Consider the following 26,862-nt stretch of genomic DNA (forward strand, 5'->3'; position numbering starts at 1 on the left):
CCTCCATACTCTTGCTTTCTCCTACTTCTTTCAGAGTCTAAGGCTCTCATCATCTGTTGGGCTGCAGACCTGCCTGACTCTTTCACTGTACTACCTGATTCCTTTAGGGAAACTGGGGTCTCTATATGAAGCAACTAAGATCTCTTCTAGCTTTGAGATAGAAAATGAGAGAGAGAGAGAGAGAGAAAGAAAGAGAAACAGAGAGAGATAGCTTACAATAAGTATGCACCTACAGAGGCAGTTGTGGAAGAGTACAAAGGATTCAGTCAAAAGCTGAAGGATTAGAACCCATCTGTAGAGGAAGTACCGTGCAAGTTTGTATCAGGAGGCTAAAAAGTCTGTGCCGGAAGCCAGATGAAGTTGAAAACTGAAGCTTCTCTGAAGGAACAAAAAGGTGACTTTTTTCTTCCCTCTCCCTTTTTATTCCTTTCATGCTATAAGCCTATTGGTTAGTGCTCCTGGCAAACAGATGGGTCTTCAGTAGACACCAGCCACACCCAGAAATATGCTAATCCAATCAGTCAGGCATTTCTTACTTAAGTTGACATAGCAGTTAATGATCATGGGATATTTTAACAAGGCACGTGTGAAACTTTTTTCTAACTTTTCCTTTCATCAGTAAAACTTCAAATTTTAAGGTGCCTTCAAATTCTCTCAGCATCTTGCTAAAATGGAGATTCTAATCCAGGGTGTCTGGAGCGGGGCTTAAGAAGCTAAGTTCTAACAACCTTCCAGATGATGCTGACCTGCAGACCACATTTTTATAGCAAATCCCCTTATGTGCCTCCATGTTCCTATTAGATACTGGAGAGCAGAATCAGCTGGACAGGGCTGCAGGCCCCAGCCAGCAGACTGAGAGGTTCCAACATCATTGGTTCAGTCTGGACCAAGGTCAGTTTTTTTGTTTTGTTTTGTTTTCTTTTCTTTTCTTTTTAAAACCCTGAATCATTTTAATATACCTGCACTGTTGAGAATATTGTGCAAACTTTAGCTTCAAGATTCTTCTAATTTAATTGTCTTGGAGTTCAGTATAGAGACCCAGACATTTGTTTTTTGTTTTTAAATCCCAGGTTATTCTCATGTACTTCTAGGGCTGAGAATACTGAGCTAAGTCATCTTCTCCATACCTCCACCCTAACAGGAATGGAACTAAATCAGTGTCCAGTTTGTTTGGGTTTTGTTAGGAGCACTATTAAATACAAATTTATTACTTCCTTAATAGTAGACCATATTCTCTTATGAAAACTTCCTGAGAAAGCATGCAAGAGGCTATATTTTTTTTTTTAGTTTTGTCATATTTGAAAGTATCAGGAGTCTATTTTCATCCTACTGACATAGAAGGAAATCAAAGCTTAAAGACTGGCGGGGGAATTGAAAATGTTGAAATGGAGTAAACTATATAATGGATGTAAATGTATATTGAGATATCAATGTCAGCAATAATCTTCTACAGTTCCTAAACTCACAGGAAGAAACAGTACAACAGACAGGGATAGAAAATGACAAAGAAGGAAATGAAACCAGAAATGGGCAAAGGATTATACGGTTAAAATTATGCTTCCTCCACCTAAAAAGGAGCTTGCTTCATTTTTGCCAAGTCTCCAGTGTCACTACTTCTGGCCCAGTCTGCCACCACTCTGTCTCCAGTTATGATAGTTTATGTGGCCTGCTTTGGCTTTTTCGAAAGTCCCGGGATATCTTGTATCGTGCTGTTCTGAAATTTCACTGTGATAGCCTGAGTGTCCATCTTTTCTGCACTTATTACATGGGCCATCTGACCTAAAGACTGGTACCTGGAAGTTCTAGAAACAGTCCTTTTCTTATATCTCTGGCTGTTTCAACCCTATGTTTGCTATGTTCTCTATTTCCAGAATTCCTATTAGTTGCACTTTTGCAATTATCTTTATCTATTTATTTGATCTTATTTTTTATTCTTATGTTTTTATTAGGCCAATCTGATTATGCAGAATATTGGGTTTCACTGTAGTTTTTAATACATGCATATATCTACTATTTTCCATCTCCTCTTTTGAATCTGCTTTCTGGGAGATTTCATTAACTCTATTCAATTCTTCTATTGATTTCTTAATTTCAGGGTTTTTTTGGGGGGGGTTCCCCCAAGAGCTTTGCCTGTTCTTTTTAACATTATACCCTATTATAGACACAGTATTTCCTATTATTTCTCTGTGAAAACTAATCACACTATTTAAAAACTTATATTTTTATTTGCTTTTGCCTCCGAGAGTGTCTGTTTACTTTGACATTTACCATCTATCTCTACTGTAATATCTGAGTTCCATTTTAAAGGTTTTAGAATTGTTAAGAATTATTGTTGACATTTATATTTATAGTTATATTTACAACAATTATTTAAATTTTGTTTGTTTTCTTGCTTTGTCTTTCGATCCAGAGTCTTGAAATGTAGTTCATATTGGTCTTGAACTCATGGCAGCAGCCTCAGCTGCAGATTCACAGGGTCCTTGGTGCTGAGGGTGCGGACTCGCTGGGCTGCTAACAGCCAGCACCTGGAACAGAGGAACAGGAGCCGGGGCTTTTCCTGCCACAGAGGGAAACCTCTACAGCTGTGTTCAGGGAAGCCCTGTGCGCCCAGCCAAGACTTTCTCAGAACAGCTCTGTCGTCTGGAACTGCTCCTCCTCAGCTCTCCTTCCTTCCCCCTCGCAGATGTCAGATCACAGCGCGGTCTGAAGGTTCTCTCTGCCTTCTCTTGTCCTGTCCCCTCCACCTTTCATGGACATTTCGCCACTGCATCCTTTGCTGCCGAATTGGTATCTGCTTCTCCATGAGTTCACAAGAACCTACTTACAAAGTAACTCTACATAAAATAACCAAATCCATGCTTTGGGCTCAAGTAACTTACTCATCTCCCTAAGGACACATACTCATCTGAGACAAGGCACTAAAAGAAAAGGTGACTTTAGAAAAAGCTTTTTCTCAAATTAAAACTAAGACAAAAACACAAATTTGTGTTTCCTTTTTTGTTTATTGGTACTACAGTTTGAATTCGGGAACTTCACACTACATTTATATCTATTAATTTTAAAATTTTATTCTTTTTTTTTTTTTTTTTTTTTTTTTTTTGAAATAGGGTCTTCAGCTCAGACAGGAATTCAACTTGCGATCCTCCCGTCTTGGCCTCCCAAGTCTTGCCACTAGGTATGCAACATCGCAAGTGACACCTCAAGGGAACTTCTGTGCATCGAAAGTATATTTTTGGAAACTGTCTTTGTGTGAAAATGTGCTTCTATTGCTTTAACAGATGAAAAGCAATGACTACAATATTTTGGGTTTACAGATTTTCCCCTGAAAATCTTGTAATCACAGCATCGTTATTTTTCTGGCATGTACAGTTGTGGGAAAAAGCTGAAATCTTGTCTGACTTTGCTCATTTGTAGATATACTTTTCTGGCTAGGTTCATGCCAATTTATTCACTTAGCCTTGTAATTCACAGTTTTATGAGGATTTTTTTACAACAATTTTTGACTGAACTAGAGTCTTTTATATCCGAAAATTCAGGAATTATTTTTCTCCAAATTTTTTTTCATCTTGATTTGGATTATCACTACTATATTATAAATAACTATGCTAGTTTTTTTTTTTTTTTTTAACAAAGGATCTGTGGTTCCTAGATGTTTTCTTCTATTCTCCAAACAGGACTTTCTTACCCACTGTCTTTTCTCTAATTTTAAAACATCTTTTTTTCTTCCTTTGCTCTATCATCTGGGAGAATTTCTAGTCTTATCCTCTATGTTACTGATTTAAATTCTACCCTGTCAGTTGTGCTGTTTACGCCCCTTGCAGATTTTAATTGTGTTATTGCAAGTATTGTTTCCTTGTAGCCTTGTTTTACCACTCCCAGCTTTTTTTCCTCTCAACATTTCCATTTTAAGTTGTATCATGTGATATGGCAGTTGTATTGTTAGTCTTTCATTTTATGTTCCTATCTCTGGCTTTTTGTTCTTATTTCATTATTTTTTTCATTGCTGAGATAAAACACACAATGTCCAACGTTAAAGGCGATAAGATTTATTTGGCCCACAGTTTGTAGAGGTTTCAGTCCATAATCGGCTGGCTCCAAGGCCAGGTGGCACATGGCAAATGGGCAACCATTCATGGAGATGAAGACAGCAAAAGCAATGTGAGGGGAAGAGAAGGGACGGTCCTCATTCTGTCCCTTATACTCACACTCTTACTCTCAGCATTGGATTTTGAATCAATCACAAACTTAATCCCCTCTGAAAAGCCCCATCTAAGATTGCAAGAGCCTTTGGGGGGACATCTAGACACAAACCACAACAGGGAGTATGTTATCCAGGATGCCAACAATTTGATAAAGATGGCTTCTTACAGTAAATTACCTCTACTCCTATGCAGTCACTCTAAGTCATTAGTTTTAAAGGGATCAGGAATATCTGGGAATGTGGAACATCAATTTCTGGTCCATCCTGGTGCCAATTCATCAGGCTATACTGTTATGCTCCAGAACTCAAGCAGGTTATGATGCAAGTGAGTACAGATTTTGTCACCTTAGGTCTACACCCAGAAGTGAGGTAGATGTGTGTAGCACACAGCCCAGTGCTTCATCACTCATGCCGTCCATTGCGTTGCCTCTCCTGGAAAGACGTGTGTTTTGCCTTCCTTCCAAGGCATCAATCTCTGACATGCTAATCCCAACTGAATATATTGAAAGCTCTGATTCGCTGCAAGCACACTACAGAAACCAAAAGGTCTCTGTCCCTGACTACTGTGTGTCACATGAAGGGCCTCATCAGCCATGCCAAGCCACTGTCTGTTTAGTGGGCCCCAATGTGAATGAACCTGTATTGAGGTGAAGGGCCACATCTTTAGAAGAAACAAAGGTTCCATGCTTAGCAAGGCACATATCTAACCGGACAAAAAAGAAAAGGAAGTAGGAGAGTATGTGAGAGCTTCCTGTCCTCTCTCAGGTGCAAGTAGAACTTCTATGTTACAGGAAGTACAGCCAGCACAGATATGTTGTTGGATTGTTTTCCCCATTAATTTGTATCTATCAACCATATTCCAAATCTCTCAGCTTCCAACAGTAAGGTTTTGTTTGTTGAATAAGAATCTTATTTTGCACATTTGCAATCTTTTGAGCTTCACAAACGTTTTTCTCAAGTTGGAAGCTAAAAGATATGCCAACAACATGCTTTGCAAAGTAGCAAGTAGTGAAGCTAAGGAAATAAACTCTTGACACAATTGTTTTCACAACTGTGCTCCCATGTACATGCGGTTTTGAGCCATCCCTTTGCTTGTCTTTTCCTTTCTTCTCATATATTACAAAGGACTTTTCACTTATTTAACCTCTTCTCATTCCAAGCAGACTGTGCCTGGGAGGAAATTTCATGCTCTACTTTCTCCAGTCCTAGAAATTTGGAGCCCTGTGGAGGCCTCTGTGTTGGCCCCAGGGAGCTGCCTTCAATCTGCCTCAGCAGCCACTGCCTTTCCCAGGTACATGCAAATACTGCTGCTTTCTATTAATCATCTTTCTACCCACACACACTTTTCCAATTACCTCCCTTCTTCTCTCTTGCATACCTCCGGGCTCCTCATACAGCTGTCATCACTTAGATATATATTTTGTACTTATGTTACTTGTGTTATTATGTACATCCATTATATGTGTCCTATTTCCACAGTTACACTGCTCACTCCTTTGACCAGGGAACCCAGTCTTCCATTTCCTTTCTCCCAGTGTGTTGTGTGTGCCCACACATTGAGGCCCCTCAAATTGAGATGATTACATGTTTCCTTTTGCACATACACCCCCAACTATAATGACGGGTTTTTTTTTCCCCTTCTAGTTTCTCTGTTTCTTAATCACTTCTCATTTCCCTCCCCATTAACTTCAATTCTACAAGGTTTTGGATAGGATTTTGGTACACAAAGCCAGGAAACCTCTGTTCTCCACTTCTATCTACAACCCTGTAACTTTATACAAGTCATTTAATGTCAGTGAGCTGTGGACTCTAACACATCTTTGCAAAGAGAAAATTATAATGGCTTCCCCCATAGAGTTCCTGATTGCTACTGCTAATAATAAGCTCATATTGTGCTCCCAACTCTGCTGAGATTTCAGAGCTCCATTGGTGATTTTTTTGTTTGTTTCACATTTCCCTGCCCATGGGTCATTTGAGTATGTGGACTGAGATGTCTTTCTTCATGACAGCAGGTGAGCACAGATCTTCAAATAGGAAGCCCCTTGTCTGACACAAGTCGCAAGGAGCATTGGTTTTTAAGGGGTTTGAGAGTTCTGGAGGTCAGCACTAATTCTTCTGAGCACCCTGATTCAAAGGGTAGGATTGGAACAAACCTTTCAAATACCCCAGGCAAAGACTTTTTTAACAGGGAAGAGAACTGCAGCCCAGGGCTCAAGCTCCCACTTACTTTCCCTGTCCACAACCAAACCTTTCCCAAACTCTCTAATTGGTTATGGTGTTATAGCCTCAGTCATATAATATTCTCTATGGCTACCATTTCATTTCAAAATACTGTGTACTTAGACTTTATCCCAGAGAAGCTCAGTGGTGTCAAATTCCTTCCAGTAATAGCATTGGCTTTTCCAGTGCCTGATTCCAAATAAATCATATATGGTCTTATTTCTGAAATTGACATCAATTGACACTAGGCGTGGGATTTATATAATAGCTAAGATGTTTATGAGCACCATGCCAGTATAACTATCTTCTCTCAAGTCACACTGTCCTCTCCAATGAGGATCAGGTTGCAATTCTAGTACTCAACTGCTGGCTGGAGCCCTACTCAGTTTCTAGACATTCAAAGCTATATCCGAGGAAAGTACAGAATAATACTCAATTATCATGTGGTAGAGTGAAGGGATAGATAAGCCCATGAGGAAACTTGAGAACTGATTACTTTTAAATTTCAGTACGAAGCACATGGAAGGGCTGGTCCCCTCCTCCAGATAAAGTGATAAAAATGGTCAATTTCTTTATTCTCAAGTGTGACTTGGGCCGGGGTGCAAAGAAGTTTCCAACTTACCAAGTAGTTTTGTTAACTTGATTCTCCCTTCGTAGTTTTGTTTGGTGCCAGATCCAAATGAAAGTTCCTGGAAGTTCCCAGCAATAGCATCTCCTGATTGTGGTGATTATTATTGGCTGCTCTGGACTAGCAGTCATTCCTGTAAATTCTTACTGTCCTTATGCCCCTGAAGATACTCCATGCAACCTTTTCAGCACTGTTCCTACAGAGCAGTTCAAAGCTGAAGCCCTGCTTTTTGAGTAACTTCCATTTGTTGCTGTTCCAAGTCTTCTGCTGCTCAAAGTGTGGTCCATGGATCTGCAGCGCTGAAATCATTTGGGAGCTTGTTAGAAATGCAGGATCTTGGACTACACCCCAGACCTACTGAAACAGAATCTGCATTTTAACAAGATCCCAGGTGCTTCCTTTGTACATTAAAATTTAAGAAACATTTCCCCACTACATTTCTGATTCAATAGATCTTGAGGGGTGCCCAAAATTGTGCATTTTTGAATGAGATCCCAGGTGACACTGATGCAGCTGGTGCAGGGACCACCCTTTAAGTAGCAAAGCTTTATATTCATTAGGGAAAAAAAGTGTATAAACCCCCACTCACCACCTGTGGCTACTCACAAGGCAAGGCACAGATGACTGATGTGTGCTTAGCTTAGGACACTGTTTCTCAGTCACAGCTGCACACCAGGATTACCTGGGCAATTCTGACTATGCTAACCCACTGGCCCATCCCGGTAGTGTCTAATTTGAATGATTTGGAAGGAACCCCAGGATTGTAATTTTGTGGTAATTCCCTAGGATATTCTAATATGGAGAACTACTTGGCCTAGGATGAGATCTTTAAGTCACTAAGAGTGCTCCTGCCTCCTTCTATAAAATCTCTTATCTTTCCTGTAGGTCTAATCTCTTGCATCTGGAAGACTTTAGGAAAATTCCTAATTCTCCTTCAAGTGCCTACCTTCCTTCAATGGTCACAAGAACACTTGTGTAAATGAAATTCTAGCAGCCTTTGAGTAGATATTCTAAGGAAACTCATAGTGACTTCAAAGTGCACCAAAAAATAATTCCCTTTCACAGTCCTTGACATGAAACTGATTCTTGGAAAATGCCATTTGTAAAGACAAAGCAAAACTTTCAGAAGGCTCCTGGTAGTACAGAAACATTTTCAAGGCCTTCCTGCTTCACACTGAATGGAACACCCTGGGAAAAGAATAAGATTCCTATATAGTTCTGAATCTTTTTCTCAAATTACCACATAATTCTAGTTCACTTAATTAACTGTTTATGTCCTTATGGTCTTCTCTGGAAACTCCCATAAGGGTTCCCTAGTGCCCTTATTTTTTGTACTAAGCTGAGAAGTAACTGAGTCTAGACAGGAAGGTCCATAAGTAGAGACGAGAGTGTGCACTGCAGCCAGGTTTGGTGGTGCACGCCGGTAATCCCAGCACGCAGGAGGCTAAGGTGGGAGGATCACTGTGAATTTGAGGCCAGCATGGGCTGCATAAACAAGTTAAAGGCCAGCCTAAACTACATTGTGAGATCGTGTCTCAAAAGGAAAGAAGAGAAAAGAAAAAGCACTCAATTGGTAACAAAGCTGGGCTAGACAGCCCAATGAGGTGGAGACAAGCCCTGGCTGGTGTTTCCCACTCACTGCAGGCCTCACCTCTGCCAAGGAGCAGTCCAGTTCCTAGAACAGAAAAAAACTCATCTTGAAGAGGCTTTTTGGACAGTGGAAGGAATTTAACACACTTGTCCAGTTTTCTGACCTAAACACACCAGAGAAACAGAACCAGGAGATAGGAAATCATCTTCTCAATGTACAAATAGGTGTCACAAAAATATCCTGCATCAGGGCCAAGATGGGAATGGCAGAAATGAAACTCTGATGTTGACCTTGCTCAAAATCCTCAGATGGTAGAAGTCAGGGTTGCCCATCCTGATTGGCCCTCAAAATCCTGATTGACCCTCCAAGATCCAGTAGTGAAATACCCTGAAACAACTGGCCAATCAGGCTCTCGCTACTACATGGCACTCTTTTCAAAGCTAGAGATCTTGTGAGGTCTCCCGAGAATATCACTGGTCTACCATCCAGTGTGAATGATTCCACCAGGTATGATGGGATGGTGGAGAGCCTAGTGGGGTGAGACTGGGGGAGGAGCTGTTTTGGATCCTATATGCAGTAGAATTGTAGCAAGTTTAAAAAGAAGTACAATCCCTTGCACTCTCGCACTAGGCCAGTAGCATTATGTGGGGGCCAATAAGAATTTGAAGCTGCCATAGACAAAAGAAGAGAAATATGATGCCAAGTAGTTTTCCAGAAAAATAGTTTTTAAAGGGGGAGGTTGGGAAAAAACACCGTGCTGACCAGAGGAAAGGGCAGACTTTTGAGAAGTCCCTGGAAAAGACTGCAGAGCCAATTCCAGAGCAACAATGCCAATCAGGGCCCTCTCTGCTTTTCTGACTGGAAATGTGGCTGAGGGGAGAAAAGGGAGGAGGGGGAGTGGTGCCCACAGCCAGGGGAGCTTGGGGTTCACAGTGGATACATTGCTGACAGTTAGCCAAGGACCAGCTAATTGCTCTTGATTGTTTCTCTTTTCACATTTACTCATCTAAGCTACAGATGTCTCCCAGGCACCCGAGATATAATTAGAGTTGAGTTTCTGTCTCAGACTTGGGCTTCTCTTTGGGAAATTAGCAAAGCATAGGGATCTTTGGTTATTAAAATATTCAAATGATTTCTTAGAAGCATCCTCCAAAGTCTATAGGTATAAATTTCACAAAAAATTTGGGTTTCTAAAAATGAAAACTACAAGAAAGTAGAAAGCCAATACTATGAATGGTGACAAAAATTAGAGACTGTAGCTATCCTACATAATTAATCACAAAAAGTATTGTTTTCAATACTAAATAGAGCTGGCGCCGCTGTACGCTAATTAATGTAGTTATAAATGGCCAGTGAGTAGTGAGGGCAGTGAGACCTGCCTGAGCCATTGTCATAAACCGCCCCATGTTAGAGTTATGTTTTGTTTTCTTTTATTTTATCCCTCTGAGCAGAAATACTTAGATTTTTAAGTGGGGACTTTTCATAGTATAAAACTTGCATCATACATTTAAAAGCAGTGGCAAAATTGTTTTTGTTTTGTTTTATTTTGTGCAGGTTTTTCTTTTCGATTTTGTTTCAGCAGAATGTGTGTAGTCTTAGACAAGCCGTGACCTGGTGTGCATCTCTCAGTACAGGGATGGTTCTCAGATTTGCCATCTGGTGCTTCGGCTCAGTCTGCTGGCTCATTTTGGACTTGGCACTGGAAACTTCGATCGAGGTTCAGACAGGTACAGAACATGCAAATCTCTTCAAGAATAAGTGCTCGCTGCTGCCTGCTGAGGGGATCCCCCATTGTCCACAAACACATGCAAGCCACTAGTTTCCAGACATAATGGACCTATGATACTGTTCCCTCTAAAACCTCTGGACACTCAGCAATCCACCTCATGGCTTAACTGTCAAAAATTCAATCTTTATCTTAATTATATTTTTCAATCTTCCCAAATGTGCTCAAGAAGGAAATGAAAGGAGTTTTAAACCAGGTGGACCTCACATGCAAAATAATTTGGCTTTATCTCTATGCTCATGAAAGTTAGAACTGGAAGACTTGAAAAGACACTAAAGATCAGCCAATGCAACATACTGGTTGTCAATCCATTAGGGATATGGAGACCCAAACAGCAACAATGCATTCTGGAGCAGGTCTGAAATTGCCACCCTTCACTGAGAATCATTCGAGCATGGCCACAAGTTAATAAATAAAACATCTCAAGATTAACAACACCAAAAAATGTATGATTTTTCCATGAATAGAGAAAAAACTATTCAAGCTTCTATCAGAACAGAGATCAGCTTTTCTCTTCGGCAGATAACATATTTTATAAACACCTTGATATATCTAAAACAGACATACATGTATGGAATATAGATAGATTAGATAGACAGATGGACCAACAGAATCTCAAACATTAGGGAACTTACAGAGACATACAGAAACAGAGAGATGAATGGGAGGCTTCTTTCTCCAGAATCTCACTGAGTAGTCTTCAGAATGTGAGTTATAGGTTTATGAGATTGATGAAACTTAGAGAACTTACTTCTTAGATTGAGCTAGTGTGCAGGGTATACCCCTATGTTGTTTGTTAGTGTGTATAATGATATGCTTAGGCTTACATCTAAGCTATCCATGCTCCTCCCCAGTGAACATTAGTAGCTTGATCAAATTCACCCCCACAAAGACTGTGAATCTTCTTGGGTCAGTGAAGGGAACAGAGGTTGCAAAGAGCTTACCTCATCAGAAAACCTTAGTTGTAGAAAAGGAAGGATGTTGGGCTTTCTATTGTTTATTTCAGCTCTGTCCCCACTTCTCAGTCTTGGATAAAATAGACTGATAGTAAACGCTAGGGACATTCTATGTGGTCAGTGTCTTCATTTGGTGTGCTTTGTCATAGCAGGACGCTGGTGGCGCTGCTAACCCAAATTCTTCATCCTCTGTCCACAGTGACTGGTCTGGTGATGGGCATTTGCCCCCAAATAATCAACAGGCTCTCTCCAAGGGTCTTCTCAACAGGAGTTCTGAATTCTTTGATTGTGAAGCTTGAGGACATAGGCACAAGGTTGCTGGCAGTGTGAAAGTTTTTAGCCTCATGGGGATAAGTCCAAGGGAAAAAAGTTATTTCACAGAAAGAAACAGACAAAACACAGAGAAAGAGTGAGGTCTCTAATGTTTGAAATTCTGGATCAAGTGACTACTGAAGCAAGCTCTGCCTTCTGGCTCTTTCCTTGTTTCCTTGTATTAATCAATGAACACCCTTCCTTTTGGTTAATTTAGGGTTCCAAACTAAAAATTGGATTTCTCTGTCACTTTATAAAATGTAGAGTTGGAGCACAAACTGCACTGTTTGGAAACATCTAACAAGAGTCACAAAAATCTCTGCCTTAGACCACTGTAAAATTTGTGCTTTCGGGACAGATAGAACATATAGTTTATAAAAACCAGGACACTTTTGAGAATAAGAGGCATGCCATTAATGAGCCCTCTAGTGAAAGACCTAATGTGGTGTGAATGTAGTGTGCCGAACAGAACAGAACACAACCAAGACTGTAAGACAGCAGTGAACAAGAGCATCTGGCCAGGGGTGAGAGACCCAGCTGGCCAGACCATTCATGAGTTCATCTGAACACTAAGACATCCTTTGGTGGCACTTATGCAAAGTTTGAGGTACTGTGGTATTGTGGTGAGCATGAAACAAAACAGAGAACTCTGGCTTCTTCTCAGACAGACACTGATAACTCTTCATGGTGTGGCTCCTTTTTCTGGGAAAGTATCTTGGATGTCTACAATGAACCTCTCGCAGTCGCTTTTGTAGAAGGGGATGCCGGCCACTTGTCCATAGTACATCAGGACACTGTAAACCCAGATCCAAGCAGGGTCATTCAGGTACTCCTTCCAAAACTTCAGACTAATTAATAGCAAGTTAATCTTTGGATTGGTGGGAAGGCATATTTTGATGAAGGAATCTTAAGGCGTATTCTGCAATGTGATCAGAGATACAGAGAAAGTTGGTCTTCAGTGAAAGAGAAAAAGAAAAATATATGTGCTGAGAGCAGTAGAAATAAAAGGTAGAATTTGTCTCTAGTTTTCTGTCAAATTTCCCATGCCTCAGTTCCCCAGGCTAGACAGTATTTCCATTCTTGAGCCCTATGAGACACCCCCATATTTATACCACTCCCACATTTTTCTTGAGCTAGCTCAAATTGATTTCTATTTCTTTCACCCAAAAGTGTCTCCAATATTACCAGAAAATACCTTTCTGATGACTTTAGAGTTCAGACATTCCCTCAACAATTTGTGGGTCAAATAATTCTCTCATTGTACCTTATGTAGATGTCCAAATGCTGATGTGCTCTTTTTCTAATTAAAGCAGCACGTTAAAGCAATATGCCCTTAAAAAGGGAAAAATGGCTCCCACACCCTGAAGTTACATGGCATCCACATGGACTTAATTAGGTCAAGAGACAAACAGATAAACATGCAGGGCCACCTCTTTCCCATACAATATTTCCTAACATGGGACCAGCACGTAAAATTGGGATGTCAAGACTAATTTGACTAACTTGCTCACTCAATTTTTCCTAAGGTAGACAGTGCCGAAACAAAAAGACTCATGAAATTCTAGCTCAAACTTATACGAAGCTGATCCTCCAAACAGTTGGGAAATAAATGGAATCTGTTAATGTTTCCTTAACTCTTTTTTCTGTGTATTTCTCCCACGTGGGCCTCTATCATTCCCTTATCTTCTTCCCCCAGAAGAGTGAGCCTGACAGACTGTTGTATGAAGTGTTAGCAACAAATTTCTTACTCTTGTTAGGAGTATTTGCATATTTTAAAAGTCTAGAGAGGGTAATAAAAAGCAAAGACATTTTTGCTCCAAATCACACTGGGAGAAGAGCTGTTTGGAGGGTGTCTGATTGTTCTGAGAGCTTCTCTACTTACACGTAGTCTGAGGTACAGCTGGGTGTGGGGGTGCATGCCTGCATTTCCAGCACTTGGGAGGCTGAGACAGGAGATTCATATGTTTCAGGCCAGTCTGTGCTGCATAGTGAGTTCAAGGGAGAGCAAGACCCTGTATCCAAAAAATATAAATAAATGCCTAAAGTAACTTGATAAATAAGTAAATACAGAATAACATGACAAAATTCAGAGTACTTTTTTAAAAGCAGTCAATCTTAAGGAATTTTACATTTTACTCCTTTCTGAAGACCAAAATTGAAGTCAGCAACTGGAAATGGAATGATTGGAAAGCAAATCATAGGCTCAAGTAGACAAAAACTCTTGAAGCCTCTGTGGGGTGTGTGTGTGTGTGCTTGCATTAGGGATGGCTAGAAGGATATCTAAGTTGGGGTGGAGGAGTAGAGAAGACACATAACTTCCCAAGGTATAAGTCCTAGACCAAAGACCATGTTACCAGGTTTTCTAGCCAGGAAAAAGGAGCCAGCCCAGCAGCCACCCTGCAATCCTCAGTTCCCTCTTCCGTCGCATAAGAGACAGTGTCTTCTTATAAAAGATGAGTGCTTTTAGCCTGGGTGGGTGGCCAGTAGACCTCTGTCCTTTCTTCACTGCCAGAATATCTAGCAGGTAACCAAGCTGCACTCAATACACCACCATCCATGAAGGGAAGAGAGTCAGAGATGCCAGCCCACCTATGACACAGGCACAAAGGTCTCAGGTGCAGGAGGTTGGCACTGATTGGAGACCAGTGTAGTCCACCTCCCACAGGAGAGTGAGCACTCCACACACCTCAGAGGTCCAGGGAGATGACAATGACCGAACAGAGTACTTACACTTTCCTGTTGGTAGCAAGGACTCAGTGTAGCCTCAAAGAATGGAAAAACAAGGTACATGTTTTACTTTTACTTGGCAAAGCGGGGAAAGATCTTTGCACAGTGAGACTGGCCCTGACAGAAGGGTCACATGGCCACAGATGGTTGGCACAGAAAGAATATAGGAATATCAACAGTTAACCCAATGATAGGAACCCAACGCCTGAAATCTATGTACATGGAACTTCAAATATATGCCAGATAATGTAAAATTGTGCAAAATGATATAAAATTTCTTCCAAAATTTGATGTGGATTTACCATTTGATACAGCAATTCCACTTGTACAGTCAAAAGCAAGATCTCAGAGTCATCTGCACATTCACATTTATTGCAGCATTATTCATAATATCAAAAAGGTAGAAACAACCTAAATCTCCAATCAAGAGATAAATGAATAAAATGTGCTATATGCTCCCGATGGAATAGTATTCAGCCTTAAAAAAGAAAGGAATCTTGTCACGTGTTACAAGATGGATGAAATTGAGGACATTACACAAAGCGAAATAAACCAGTCACAAAGGATAAATACTGCATTGTTTCATTTATATGAGGTCTTTAAAGTAGTCAAATTCACAGAAATAAAAATAGGATGATGGTTTCCAGGGGCTAGGGATGGAGGGAACACACAGTTTTTGTTCAGTATGCGTACAGTTTTGGTTCAGGTGGGGCAGAGCTCAGTGGTGGAGCCCTTGCCCAGCATGTGTGAGACCTCGGATTTCAGCACTGCAGAGGCAGGAACTGGAAGGAAAGAAGGGAGAGAAGGAGGAAGGATTCTGTTTTGCAGGATGACAATGTCCAGCGGTCTATCATGCAGCAATGTGAATATAGTTAACACTATTGAACTATACACTTAAAAATGGTAAAGATAGTAAATTTTATGTTGCATATTTTTTAACATCAAAAACTTCCAGACAGGTGATCTATAAGGAATCAGAACAGTTTGCTTTTTGGTAGGGCGAACTGGAGGAAGGCCACCTGAAGTCACGCTCCCCGGGAGCAGAGAGGGCACACGGGGTCAGCAGGTGTCTACCTGACGTGGGGAAACTGATCCACTTAGGAAAACCAGGCCTACTCTGGGACAGTTTGTGTTGCAGGAGCAGCCCCAGAAGGCGCCCCATACTTAAGCCTCCTCCTTCACTCACTGGGAAGTAAACAGAAATGGGAGGCTCCCTTTTCTGGGAAAAAGCTAATCAAATGATCCAACTGCTCCTCATTTGCAACCCCGAGAGAGGTACCAGGAAACACAGTTTTGGCTGAGAGAAAGATGGCCATGAATAAGGGAAGCTGTCACCGAAAACCGTTCCCTGCAGCCCTGGTTCGATCCAGACCTTTGCCTTCGCACACAGACCCACAATAGGTATCAGCCAGGGGGCTGGAGACAGACCAGGCTCAGGGAATGTACTCATCCAAGCCTCCCGCCTCTGCATTTTGGAAAAGAAACCATCTTCTAGCTCATTCCATTATTTAGTGTTTGGGAAAGGACTCAAAGTTAGCTAGGAGTCAGGGAGTTTGGAATCATTGTGAAGGTGGGTTGTGGCATTAAGAAACACATTACAAAGTTTGTAAATCCAAATCCCCACAAATAGTTTCCTGACGTATTCCCAAGTGCCACTCTTGGCTAAGGTGCAGGGGAGGAGCAGGGGCTGCAGAGAGATAGCTTCGCCTTCACTGGGAAGTAGCGTTCTTGTGACCCTGTTTCAATCTTTGGTAATGAACCATTTCAGAACAACTGAAGTTACTGGAGTCACTGCTAATTACATAAATTTTCTACTCTTTTTTTCACTTAAAACTCTGAAGTCTCTATCCACAAGGCCCCATTTTTAGTAACACACTAAATCCTGCCAACATCCTGGAACTGATTTTGTCTTTACACTTCTAGGAATTTCCAAGGACATGGGGGTTCAGGCTGCCAAGGTGGCTGTGCACATGTGTGACCAGCAAGGCGCTTCTGCAGTCTGAAGACTGGGAGGGTCATGGGTCAGTGCGTCCTAAGTTCCTAACAGAGCATCCCTGTCTTGTGACTTTTCCCCTGAGTTCTTCTCCTTCAACCTCTCTGCAAAACAAGATCCCCGTTTCACCCCAGCCACAAGGTGATCCAGTGCCAGTAGTGTTTTAGTCACTCTGACCCAGTCCCTGCGGCCACATCAATACAACGTCCAAAAAGGCAAGCATTTGGAACTCTGAAACCCCTAGAGACAGCAACAGGACTCTGTGATGATGTGGTTTATGGAGTCTCATTGTTTAAAATCTGACATACTTACAACGAAAGGTGCTGTGGAAAAATCATTGGATTTACCCCAACTCCTTTGCTATTTATTGCCTTGGATGGCATGAAGGTTATATCAGAACACAGCCATAAGGGGAAGAGGCTTTGGAGCAACTGAAACACCACACAGACACACACACACACAGACACACACACACACACACACACACACACACACACACACACACAGGCAAAGTGAATCTGCAGTTAACTCTTGACAATGTAAGTAATGTGACTCTTGCAGAGTGTTTTCAAACGGCTGAGACAAGATTAACCAACAAAAGCAGTTTTAAAAAGCTCTAACTTAGGCTACACCCCGGTTTTTGACTCTGCCAGGATTTTTTCTTTTAATACAAGGGTCTCTAGTAGTTAAGGCCTACTTTTGTTGTGTCCCAGGACTTAATACTCAGTTTTCTTTCCTTACCATGGCTAAAGGCCCACCCTGCAGGGCATGGATGCTCTTCCTTTTGACCTCTGTCCTCTGCGGAAGCCAGCCCAGGGAGGCATATTGCACTGAGCTTTTTACTTTGGCTGACCGCACCAACCATGTGTCCCAGGACCTCAGCTCCCAAACTGCCATTTCAAATCCATTATAGCTTGTGAGCGAAACTAATAAAACTACTCAAGGATCAAGACCATTGATTGCAGCAAGACAAAATCTGGTAGCGATTTCACAGCAAGATTCTGAAATTAGAACTTTTATTCAAACTGACCACAGATTAACACCTGGCTACTTTCTTCCATGAGTCTCCGGAGAAGTCTGTGCAGTTCTTAAGGCCACTTGATGCTGGTTTAGTCAATGATAGCAGGTGTGAAGTTGTTCCTGCCATGAATCCACCTATCGTGAACCAAAAGGGCTAAACTGGGCCAATTATTTGCTCAATTTTGCAGACCATATTTAAACATACATGAAAAAATCTGCTTTCAGATCTCTTGGGGACATTTAAATCAAAGCCGCAGAGTTTTCAAGTCCTTGAAAAGCCATCTGAAAACTTTTGTATGCTGACCAGTATGCTCCTGAAGTTCATTTATTCACTTATAAGATACAAAGCAGATAACATAGACTCTGAGGAAAACATAATAGCACATCATGGTCTGAGGGAAAGCTATCAGTTCTTGAAAGTTATGCAGCCCCTACCATGCAATGCCTGCACCCATCCCCAGCCACATGGTCAATGGATTTCATGAGAAATAAAGCTGGTACTTCCTTGATAATAGTTTAGTGATGCAATATGTTGGTTAATAAGAAAAATTAGCAACAATTATAAAAGAGGCCACTATTTGTTAAGTAGGTTGGCTGAGCTTTTAGCGTATATGATAGGATTGGTCTTCATGATAATTTTATGAGATAGTTATTAATATTTCCATCTTATAGATGTACAGAAGATTAATGTTGATAGTATTTAAAGAAATAATTTGTTCCATGACATAAGTTTATTTTTTGTTTTTTGTACTGGGGATTGAAGCCAGGGACTTGCACATGTTAGGCAAATGCTCTGCCGCTGAACCAACATAATGTGTGCTTGGATTCAAAATTTGGCATGGTCGAGCTCCACGATATAGAGCATTTCAGTCAGTGATAAATCACATATGTGATGGTGGTCCCATAAAATTAAAGTGGAGCTGAAAAGTTCCCTTTGCCTACTAACTTCGCAGCCATCCCACTGTGATAGTACATTATGTTAACTCACCTTCTATTTTAATGGTGATGTAAATGAACCTGTGCTGCCAGTTGTATGAAACCATAGCTCCTACAATTTTGTACAACCCATAGTACTTGATAAGAAACAACTATGATGCTCATTTACATCTTTGCTGTACTATATTTTTATTGTTACTTTAGAGTATACTCTATCTACTTATTAAAAAAAAAAGTATACTGCTATGACATGGTAGCAGCAGGCTCAGACATCTCATGATAATACACTCGAGGGTATTCCAACAGTAATGAAATTGCCTAATGACACATTTCTCATCAGCCCTGTTATTAAATAACATATGTCTGTAGGTCTGCCTTACTCAACTGACTCAGAAAAATCTATTGACCCTCATGAGTGTCATTTTTTACTTTTGAAAGCTGTGTCCTGAGCCGGGTGTGGTGGCTCATGCCTATAATCCCAGCACTCAGGAGACTGAGGTGGGAGGATTGTTGCAAGTTCAAGACCAGCCTGGACTACAAAGTGAGCTCAAGGCCAGCCTGAACTGCATAGCAAGACCTCGTCTCAAAAAAAAACCAAAAAAAAAAAAAAAAAAAAAAAAAAAGAGCTGTGTCCACTGGATATGTTTCATATCATTTTCAGTGGCAGTGGCAAACTTCAGCTCACCCATGGCAGCTTGGCTACATGTTTGTCTGTGTAAAGCCGCTCTACCCTCCCTAGGCTGACATGCACATCCTTTTCTCAACATCCTGGGACATTTTATGTTGATCTTTAGGACTGCATTCATTCTATTTAAACTGTAATGATTTGTGTACATGTCTATTTCCTGCTGAAGACAATTTCTTGGGAGCAAAATCAGTGTGTGTATAGCTTGTGATTCTAGGACTAACCTAATGTCCAAATGTCAATATCACTGGATGAGTGGACAGATAACTCCAGTCCCTAAGAAGAATCTATCACTTTTCAAAAGTGGCAACACTGTTAGATTGAACCATACAAAATTGTAACTTTTGTGAATCAAAAATAGTCAATTGTGGACATTGCTATATACTGCAATCTCATGAATCTGGTCTAGTGGTCATGACTGTTCATAAATATGGTTGGTTTTCAAACATATCTAAAAATTTACATTTCTAAATGAATGCTTAAAAACCCTGTTGCCATATCTCAAGAATCTCTTTTAATTTTATTGTTCTAAAATACTGACTCTAAAATAAAGTAAAATAAAATACTTAGTCCTACATATTCATTCAAAATCTACTGGTCTTGGGAAGTTCTTTTATTACACAAAAGCATTTTCACAAAATGCATATCGTTTCTGGAAGGGCAGTGGCATACAACTGCTAACGATGACTTTTCAGGTATTTATCTTAGACAAGTTACTTCTCTATTCATTCCTTATCTGCCAGAGAAAGTTTGTAATAGTATCAGTCTCACAGGATTATTTTAGGATTAAATGAGATGACACAGTGCTCAGTACCATGCTCAGGGCGTACTAAGAATTCAATGAATGTTAGCTGTTATTATCACCACGATAGGATCTGGTATATAGGTAATGCATGTGTGCAGAACTGCTTACAGTGTGTTAGTACTGAGTAATAGAAACTAAGTAAGTGACCACGACCAGGACTGTTTCTACCGAGATAATTCGCTGAGAAGAGTATGTAAATCAGAGAATTTCCTTCTAAGAAATAAAGTACATTGAGAGTGAATGAATTTTGCAGCTTTCTGAGTGTCTGAAGCCTTTTATTTCATTCCTCCATGTGGCACCCCAGCATTTAGATTGCTGCTGGTGGCCTTTACAACTCCACGCACCCTTATTGTACAAATTCAAGTCCAGCTGTGGTATTTGAAACTAATCAAGCTGGCGTCACCAATCCCCTTCTTCCTTTCTTTCTCCCTCAAGTTTCTTTCTTTCAAACAGTTTTAAAATTCCATTACTAAATTTCCTCTTGCCTTTTAAATATATTACACATTGTGTTACGTATTTGTGGTTGAGATAATCACATGGATCCATTTGTTTTAAATTAAATCAGTTTAAGCAACAAAACTCTTCAAGTGTCCTGGTAAAGGGCTGCTCTGCATGCAATATGGGCACAGCCTAGAGCCAAATAATTAGGAACTAATTTGTCAGAGTCATAATCTGCTTGCAACTTTTGCACATTATGTGTCTAAATTCCTATGTAGAGATAAAGTTCAGATTTTTGGAACTTCAATACAACCCAGTAACAAGGGGATGTTAAAGTTAATGGGACTGCTTCAAATTATAACCAGACTTAAGACCCTTTCTTTGTGCTCTTTGTTGGGCACTAAATGACATTGTTCTTAAAGCAACTGCTTGCTTTGGGACAATTAGAGAAATTAAGCACAATGTATCCTCTCTTGCAAGTCACCAAATGAAGAAGAAAGGACAAGCTCTGCAGAAGTATAGGTCGGGAAGTAAGGACCAAGAGCAAAGTGGCCACAAAACCTGAAACACTGTATCCAAGTTTTGTTCAAAACTATATGAAAAAAACAAGTGTATATTTGCATGTATATTATATGGTCACATTTTACATAAATCTATATAATTTACTATAATGCAGAGAGTTTCTCAAAGCAAACATATGAAGTTTGATTTTAAAACATACGTTCATGTAGCAATTTAAATGAAAGGATAGGTGGCATGTATGTTGTTACAGCTATGTTGATTTTTGATTTTTTAAAAATTGTCTTAAATATTTCATCACTGACTTTTAAAAATAAATAATAAAGTAAATGTCTAAAGGTGTGAGATAGGTGCAATTTATGTGCTGAGCATCTGAAAAAACTCAGGACATGTGAAGGAAAGCAAATTCAGACTGTTCTTCTCTTACTTTTATTCGATGACTAGCTAGCATATCTACTGCTTTTAAATCTATGCAAATAAAAGAAATTCGGTATTACCTATGAGCCTGAGAAATGCTCTTAGAGATACCTTTCAGACCTGAAGTTTTTGTTTTATTCTACAGAAGAAGTCCTGATGAAAGCTACAAGTAGCTTCTAAGAAAAGGGATGTGCATTTAAGAAAACATCTCTCTGTTCTCATGGCAGTGGCATTAAAAGGAAAGACATTTGTCAGCCACATTTTGCACTGGGGGGCGTTTTTCTTTATCTGGAACTTTCCCTATTCCTAGGATTCTGTTCACACTCTCATGTTATCTCTTTCAATCCAAGGCAACCAAACCTCTGAAAGGAAAATAGATTCTATGTTAGAGGAAGGAATGTCGTTTACAAATGTGTGGTTTAACTGGTTATGTCTGTGTTAATAGTGGTTATGGAGGAAAGGTGTGCATTGGTGGCGCTGAAGGAGATCGGTAAAGGTTTCTGGGTGTTCAGCTACTAAGATTCTTGAACTTGGCTTCTCTGAAACAAGATTCTTTCTGAGTAATTGTTATGCCAGTGATTTATTCAGAAAGGAATAAGATAAAGTTTAAAAATTAACAGTTGAAATTTTTGCAGAGTACAAGAAAAAAAGCATCAGCATACTAAAAAGATTAATATGAAATAGGGAAAAATATTTGCAATGTATACTGCAAAGGTTTTCAAGATCTTTAATATAAAGTTTCTAAAAAACAGAAGAAAAACTCAAATACTTTAAGAAATAGTTTATAAAGACAGTGGCCCTTAATAAAATGATGTGTAAGCTCATTCATAATGAAATAACACAAATCAAAACTATATGGAATTACTATTTTTCAAGAAATATGGCTACTAAAGTGGCATAAAAGATTAGATAAAATGATAGTGAAGCTAACATGCAAAAATAATGACTTTTTAAAAAACAAAATGCAAAATGACTTAATCCCTTACAGAAAGGAATTTGGCAATGTCAAACATGTTCCGGATGTGTTTACTCTTTGATGCATCAGTCTCTACAAATCTATACCACAGATACAGAGGCAAAAATATGAAAACATTGAATGAAAAACTGGAAACAATTCAAATAAAAGACTACTCAAATAAACATAGGTACATCTACTGTGTGGGACATTATAAGGCTATGTGAAGAAATGAGAATACATATATTTTTGCATAATACAAATTTTTAAAAACGTGAAATAGGTGGAGAAAAATTCCCAACTCATTATATGAGGCTAATATTTCCTCGAGACAAAAATAAAAGACATGACAAGAAAACTACAGATAAATATCTCCTTATGAATAGACTCATAAAAATCCTCAACAAATACTGGCAGACAAAACCCAACAACACAATTAAAAATTTGTATGTGACCAACTGTGCTTTATTCCAGGAATGCAAAGTTGGCTTAACAGCTGAAAATCAATGTACTATATTGCATTAATACAATAAAAATGAAAAACAATATCACTTTAATGGACACAGAAATTATATGACAAAATTCAACATTCTTTTGAGACCAAAGCATTCAACAAATTAGAAATGGAACATTTCCTTAACATAATAAAGGGCATTCTTGAAAAACTTACAGTTAGTATCATACCGAATAGTGAAAGATTAAAAGGTATCTCCTGAGTATAGGAAAAATCAAGGAATTTCATGCCCACCATTCCTTCTCAAGATTGTGTTAGAGATTCTAGCCAGAACAATCAAGCAAGAAAAAAGAAATGAAAGGGAGAAATAAAATTATCTCCAGTCACAGATAGCATTATCTGGTCCCCCAAAATCCTAAGGATTACAGAAGAATAAAACCTATGAACAATTATAAATAAGCTCAGCGAGGTTGTAGGATATGAAATCAGAATAGCAAGACAGAAAAATGAAAACTATTTAACGATTATCTCTAAGGGAGAGAGAAGACAGACACAGAAACTAGGTTTCTGTCATTCCACCTTGCATTGTAGATTGGATTTTGGAACCCCAAACTCAGAAACTGTTCCACATACTTCTAAAGAGAAAAAGTTAATTTAAAAAGAAAACTTTAGATCCATGTTATTATGTACAGAATCCACCAAAACATATACACATGCTTCAGCAGTCTGCCATACTAATAAGTATCTGGAAGCAATGGTTATCACTTTGAGTACCTCTTATATTTGTACAAGCCAAAGGTAACTTGTACTAATCTCATGATGTCTCAATAAATTTAGAACTAAAATATTTACACTAGTTTTTCTTTTCCTGATGTATATACATTTTTTTGAAGATTCTGTATTTGTTCATACCCATAAAAGATATAAAGCCAGGGATCAACTCTAATGCAAGCCATAATGAGGTGCAATGATGTGTACTGATGTGTGTACGTTGGGAGGCTCATCACTTGTAATAAATATAGCACTCTGGGTGGGGCTATTGATACGACAGCAGCTATGCACATGTCAGGACAGTAGCTTGTAAAAAACAAAACAATACCAAATTCTGTGACTTCCTATTGATTTTGTTATGAACTTAAAACTACACTGCCTTAGTTACTTTTTACTCGTCGCTGAGACAAAATACCTGATGCACCAAGTTAGGGAAAAAAAAGTTTATTTCTTACAGTTTTTGGAGGTTTCAGTCCATATTTAGTTGGCTCCCAGGCAGGGTGGCGTGGCAGGGCCGCAGTTCATGGCGGCTGTAAACAGCAAGGCAGAAACCTGCAAGAGAGAGACACAACCTCTTCCTACCAATACATTACATCCTGGCTCCACCCATAGGCCAGTGTAGCACTCACACCTCCAATCCAAGCACTAGACAATGAACCAATCACAAATGCACAATGCAAACGAATGAGGCCTGGGGGCCACCAACATAAACCATGACATATACTTACAAATAAAGGGTTTTTTTTCGTAAAAGACCTTAACAATTGAAAATAAATTTAAAGAAGTAACCCTGAAAGTACACCAAACTTTTGGCACAACTACGCAGAAAAATAGTTTTATTGTGTATTAACACAATACACAATAATGTCAATGTAAATGTGGGGGGAAATGCAAAATTAAAGATTTTAAAACTGTTTTTAGTAATAATGTTGCTGATATTGTTAGTTTTATTATTTTAAATTGTTTTTATGTGTGTTGTGTAATAAAATAAATGCACTGTATTATTGAGAACCAGGACATTCTCCAATTAGAGAAGTTGTAAGGTTTGATAAGGTTAAATCTTGAATTTGATATGTATTACGTATTTATAATTATTTTATCTGTAAGAAATAAAATTATTTCCAATCTCTAGCATTTGAAATGGCTTAGAAGTACAGACTAAGCCAGTAACAAGCCATCCTAGTAGTAAAATTGAGGTCTCAAAATATCATTTTCAAGTTAAAAGGGCTGATTCTATACTATCCTACCCTATAGTATACTATATTATATTATGGGTCTATTAATAGGAAATGAGAAAAGGTAGCTCTATATCATTTTGTCTTATCATGAAAGTTATTACAGACTACCAGGATTGTTGTGGGTTATATTTTATCCCCTCCAAATATATTTTCAAGGTCTGATTCCTGGTGCCTGCAAACATGATTGTGGCGTCATTTGGAAAGGCAGTTTTTACAAGATGTAATCAACTTTGAAAGGGGGCAGTGCTTGCTGTTGTGAGCCCTAATCCAATGACCAGTGTTTGTAAGGAAGAGAAAACTAAGCCTATTTTTTGCCTTTGTTTATTTGTTACTTTTGGTACTGGGAACTGAACTCACAACCTTACACTTGCCAGGTAGGTGCTGTGCTGCTGAGCTATATCCTCTGCCCTTGAAGAGAGAAATATAGACTTACCACAGACAGGAAGAGGAATCACCACGTGCTGCTGGATGGAGAGGAGTGATGTGTCTAATACCCAAACAGTATCAAGGACTGCCAATATCATGCAGAGATGAGGAGAAAAACAAACAAAATGTATCTCAAAGAAGAAGTTCTGTATCCAGAAGAAACCAGCCTAACATCCTGATTTTGATCTTTTCACCTCCATGACTGTAAGACAATAAATCTGTTCTTTTAAGCCATTCGGGTTGTGATTTATTACAACATCCCTAGGAAACTAACACAGGAATTATGTCAGAAAGTACAACTGAAAGGGGTCATGGGGTCACTGGTTAAATATGGGACAATCTGAGCATCAGCAATAATATTTGCAATAAAGGGAAACAATATTCAAATCCATAAAACTATACAGTTATTTTAAAAGTAAAAATCCTACTGGAAAACCTTGTAGGATATTGAGAACTAATTGAATGTTTTGGTAATATATCAAGTAAAGAATCAAGCATTTATTCTGCATTTCTGACACAAATTATATCACTGGGAAATCATAAAATAGGTGAGTGCACTTTCTTTTCATAGAAGTATTCCCTTCAACAAGTGATAGAATATTACCATGTTGTAACTGAAAGGTTCTTGCCCTAGTATAAATTACTGTACAGTTATGGCGGTGGTCTAACATGGCGGAAGGCCAAAGTGGAAACACTTAACACTTCCTGCTTCTTCTTCAGCCCTAATTGCAGCTCCCTTTCCTATTTGCACACAAAGAAAATTCCAATCAGTTCCTCACGTGTCATCATGTCTTTTCCGTGTACCACTTCTGATCAGAAGTCATATAACTTTCTATCTCTCTGTATTCTCTCTGTATCCGGTTAAAGCAGATACCCCAACCACTATAGACTGTGTGCTCCTTTTCAAGTCCTCAGTAAGCCTGTTCTTATCTTTTTTGTACTTTTTGCTTTTCTATTGTGCCAGAAAACTCTAACATTTTGGTACCATGACTCAGATTGGCAGCGCCCCTTAGCTCTTGGGAGTCACTCCCAGTTCAAGCTCCTCTGCCTATCAACCACCTTTCCTTCCTCTTGGACCTGTTTATTTGCCACTGCTAATCACCGACCCCCTCCACATTCATCACAGGTGAGCTGCCATCCGAGGTTTTCTGTTTGTTTCTAAAAATTCTCAAGCTTACATCAGAGAACATATCCATTGCTATCCCTTCCAAAGATAGCAGTTTTCACATTCCTTGGGCAGGACAGCTCAAGGCAAGCTTGTTATCCTCTTGTTCTCTGGGCCCCTGCCCCACACTCTCAGTGACAGCCAACGAGAGCAGGTGTTAGGACCTTCCATGTCACACTTTCCAAACAAGTGATGACTTCTTTAGATAGGTGTGATCCAGGACAGCTTTCATGTTCCTTGGGGGTAGCTAAAGCTTTTATATCCCTAGGCAAAGCTGTCCTCTCAGTTCACTTATATGAACTCAGTTCATAGGAAATGGTCATAGGGACCATTTCCTGTCCCCCAAAAGACACACCTCTGGAATGCCTGGTTCATAACATTGGTGCTCTTGGCCTCAAAAAGGCTATGAAAACCAAAAAGCTGATCTTTTATTTATACTTTGTCACAATGGTGGCAAGTTGGCAGAAACCCCTTTATTTTTAGGCCTTTTTCACTTTGAAGACGTGTCCTTCTGTCATTCTGTCTTGTGCAATGGCCCAACTTCTGCTTCACCCAGATCTCTCCCTTTCCCCCCACCAGACCCCTTAGATGATGTGCCTCCTGTCTTTACTGCTCCTGC

General features: G+C 39.5%; 2 long non-coding RNA genes across 3 annotated transcripts; one reads left to right on the top strand and one right to left on the bottom strand.

Moving 5' to 3' along the window:
• Positions 1 to 261: 261 nt before the first annotated feature.
• On the top strand, positions 262 to 11,376 carry LOC134478090 (uncharacterized). 2 transcript variants are annotated; one of them, XR_010050473.1, is made up of 4 exons: positions 262 to 394; positions 3,108 to 3,175; positions 5,365 to 5,492; positions 10,195 to 11,376. It is a non-coding gene; the product is annotated as an uncharacterized LOC134478090 (long non-coding RNA). The 2 variants fall into 2 exon arrangements; XR_010050472.1 differs by lacking the exon at positions 262 to 394 and adding an exon at positions 2,296 to 2,930.
• On the bottom strand, positions 4,027 to 24,837 carry LOC134478091 (uncharacterized). Its single transcript, XR_010050474.1, has 4 exons — positions 23,870 to 24,837; positions 13,577 to 13,706; positions 11,371 to 12,613; positions 4,027 to 7,348 (listed from the first exon to the last, which is right to left on the bottom strand). It is a non-coding gene; the product is annotated as an uncharacterized LOC134478091 (long non-coding RNA).
• Positions 24,838 to 26,862: the final 2,025 nt, after the last annotated feature.

Source organism: Cavia porcellus, unplaced genomic scaffold (assembly GCF_034190915.1).
Source record: "Cavia porcellus strain 051 isolate PalLab524CR breed Dunkin Hartley unplaced genomic scaffold, mCavPor4.1 scaffold_11, whole genome shotgun sequence".
In the NCBI taxonomy this organism is placed as follows: Eukaryota; Metazoa; Chordata; class Mammalia; order Rodentia; family Caviidae; genus Cavia; species Cavia porcellus.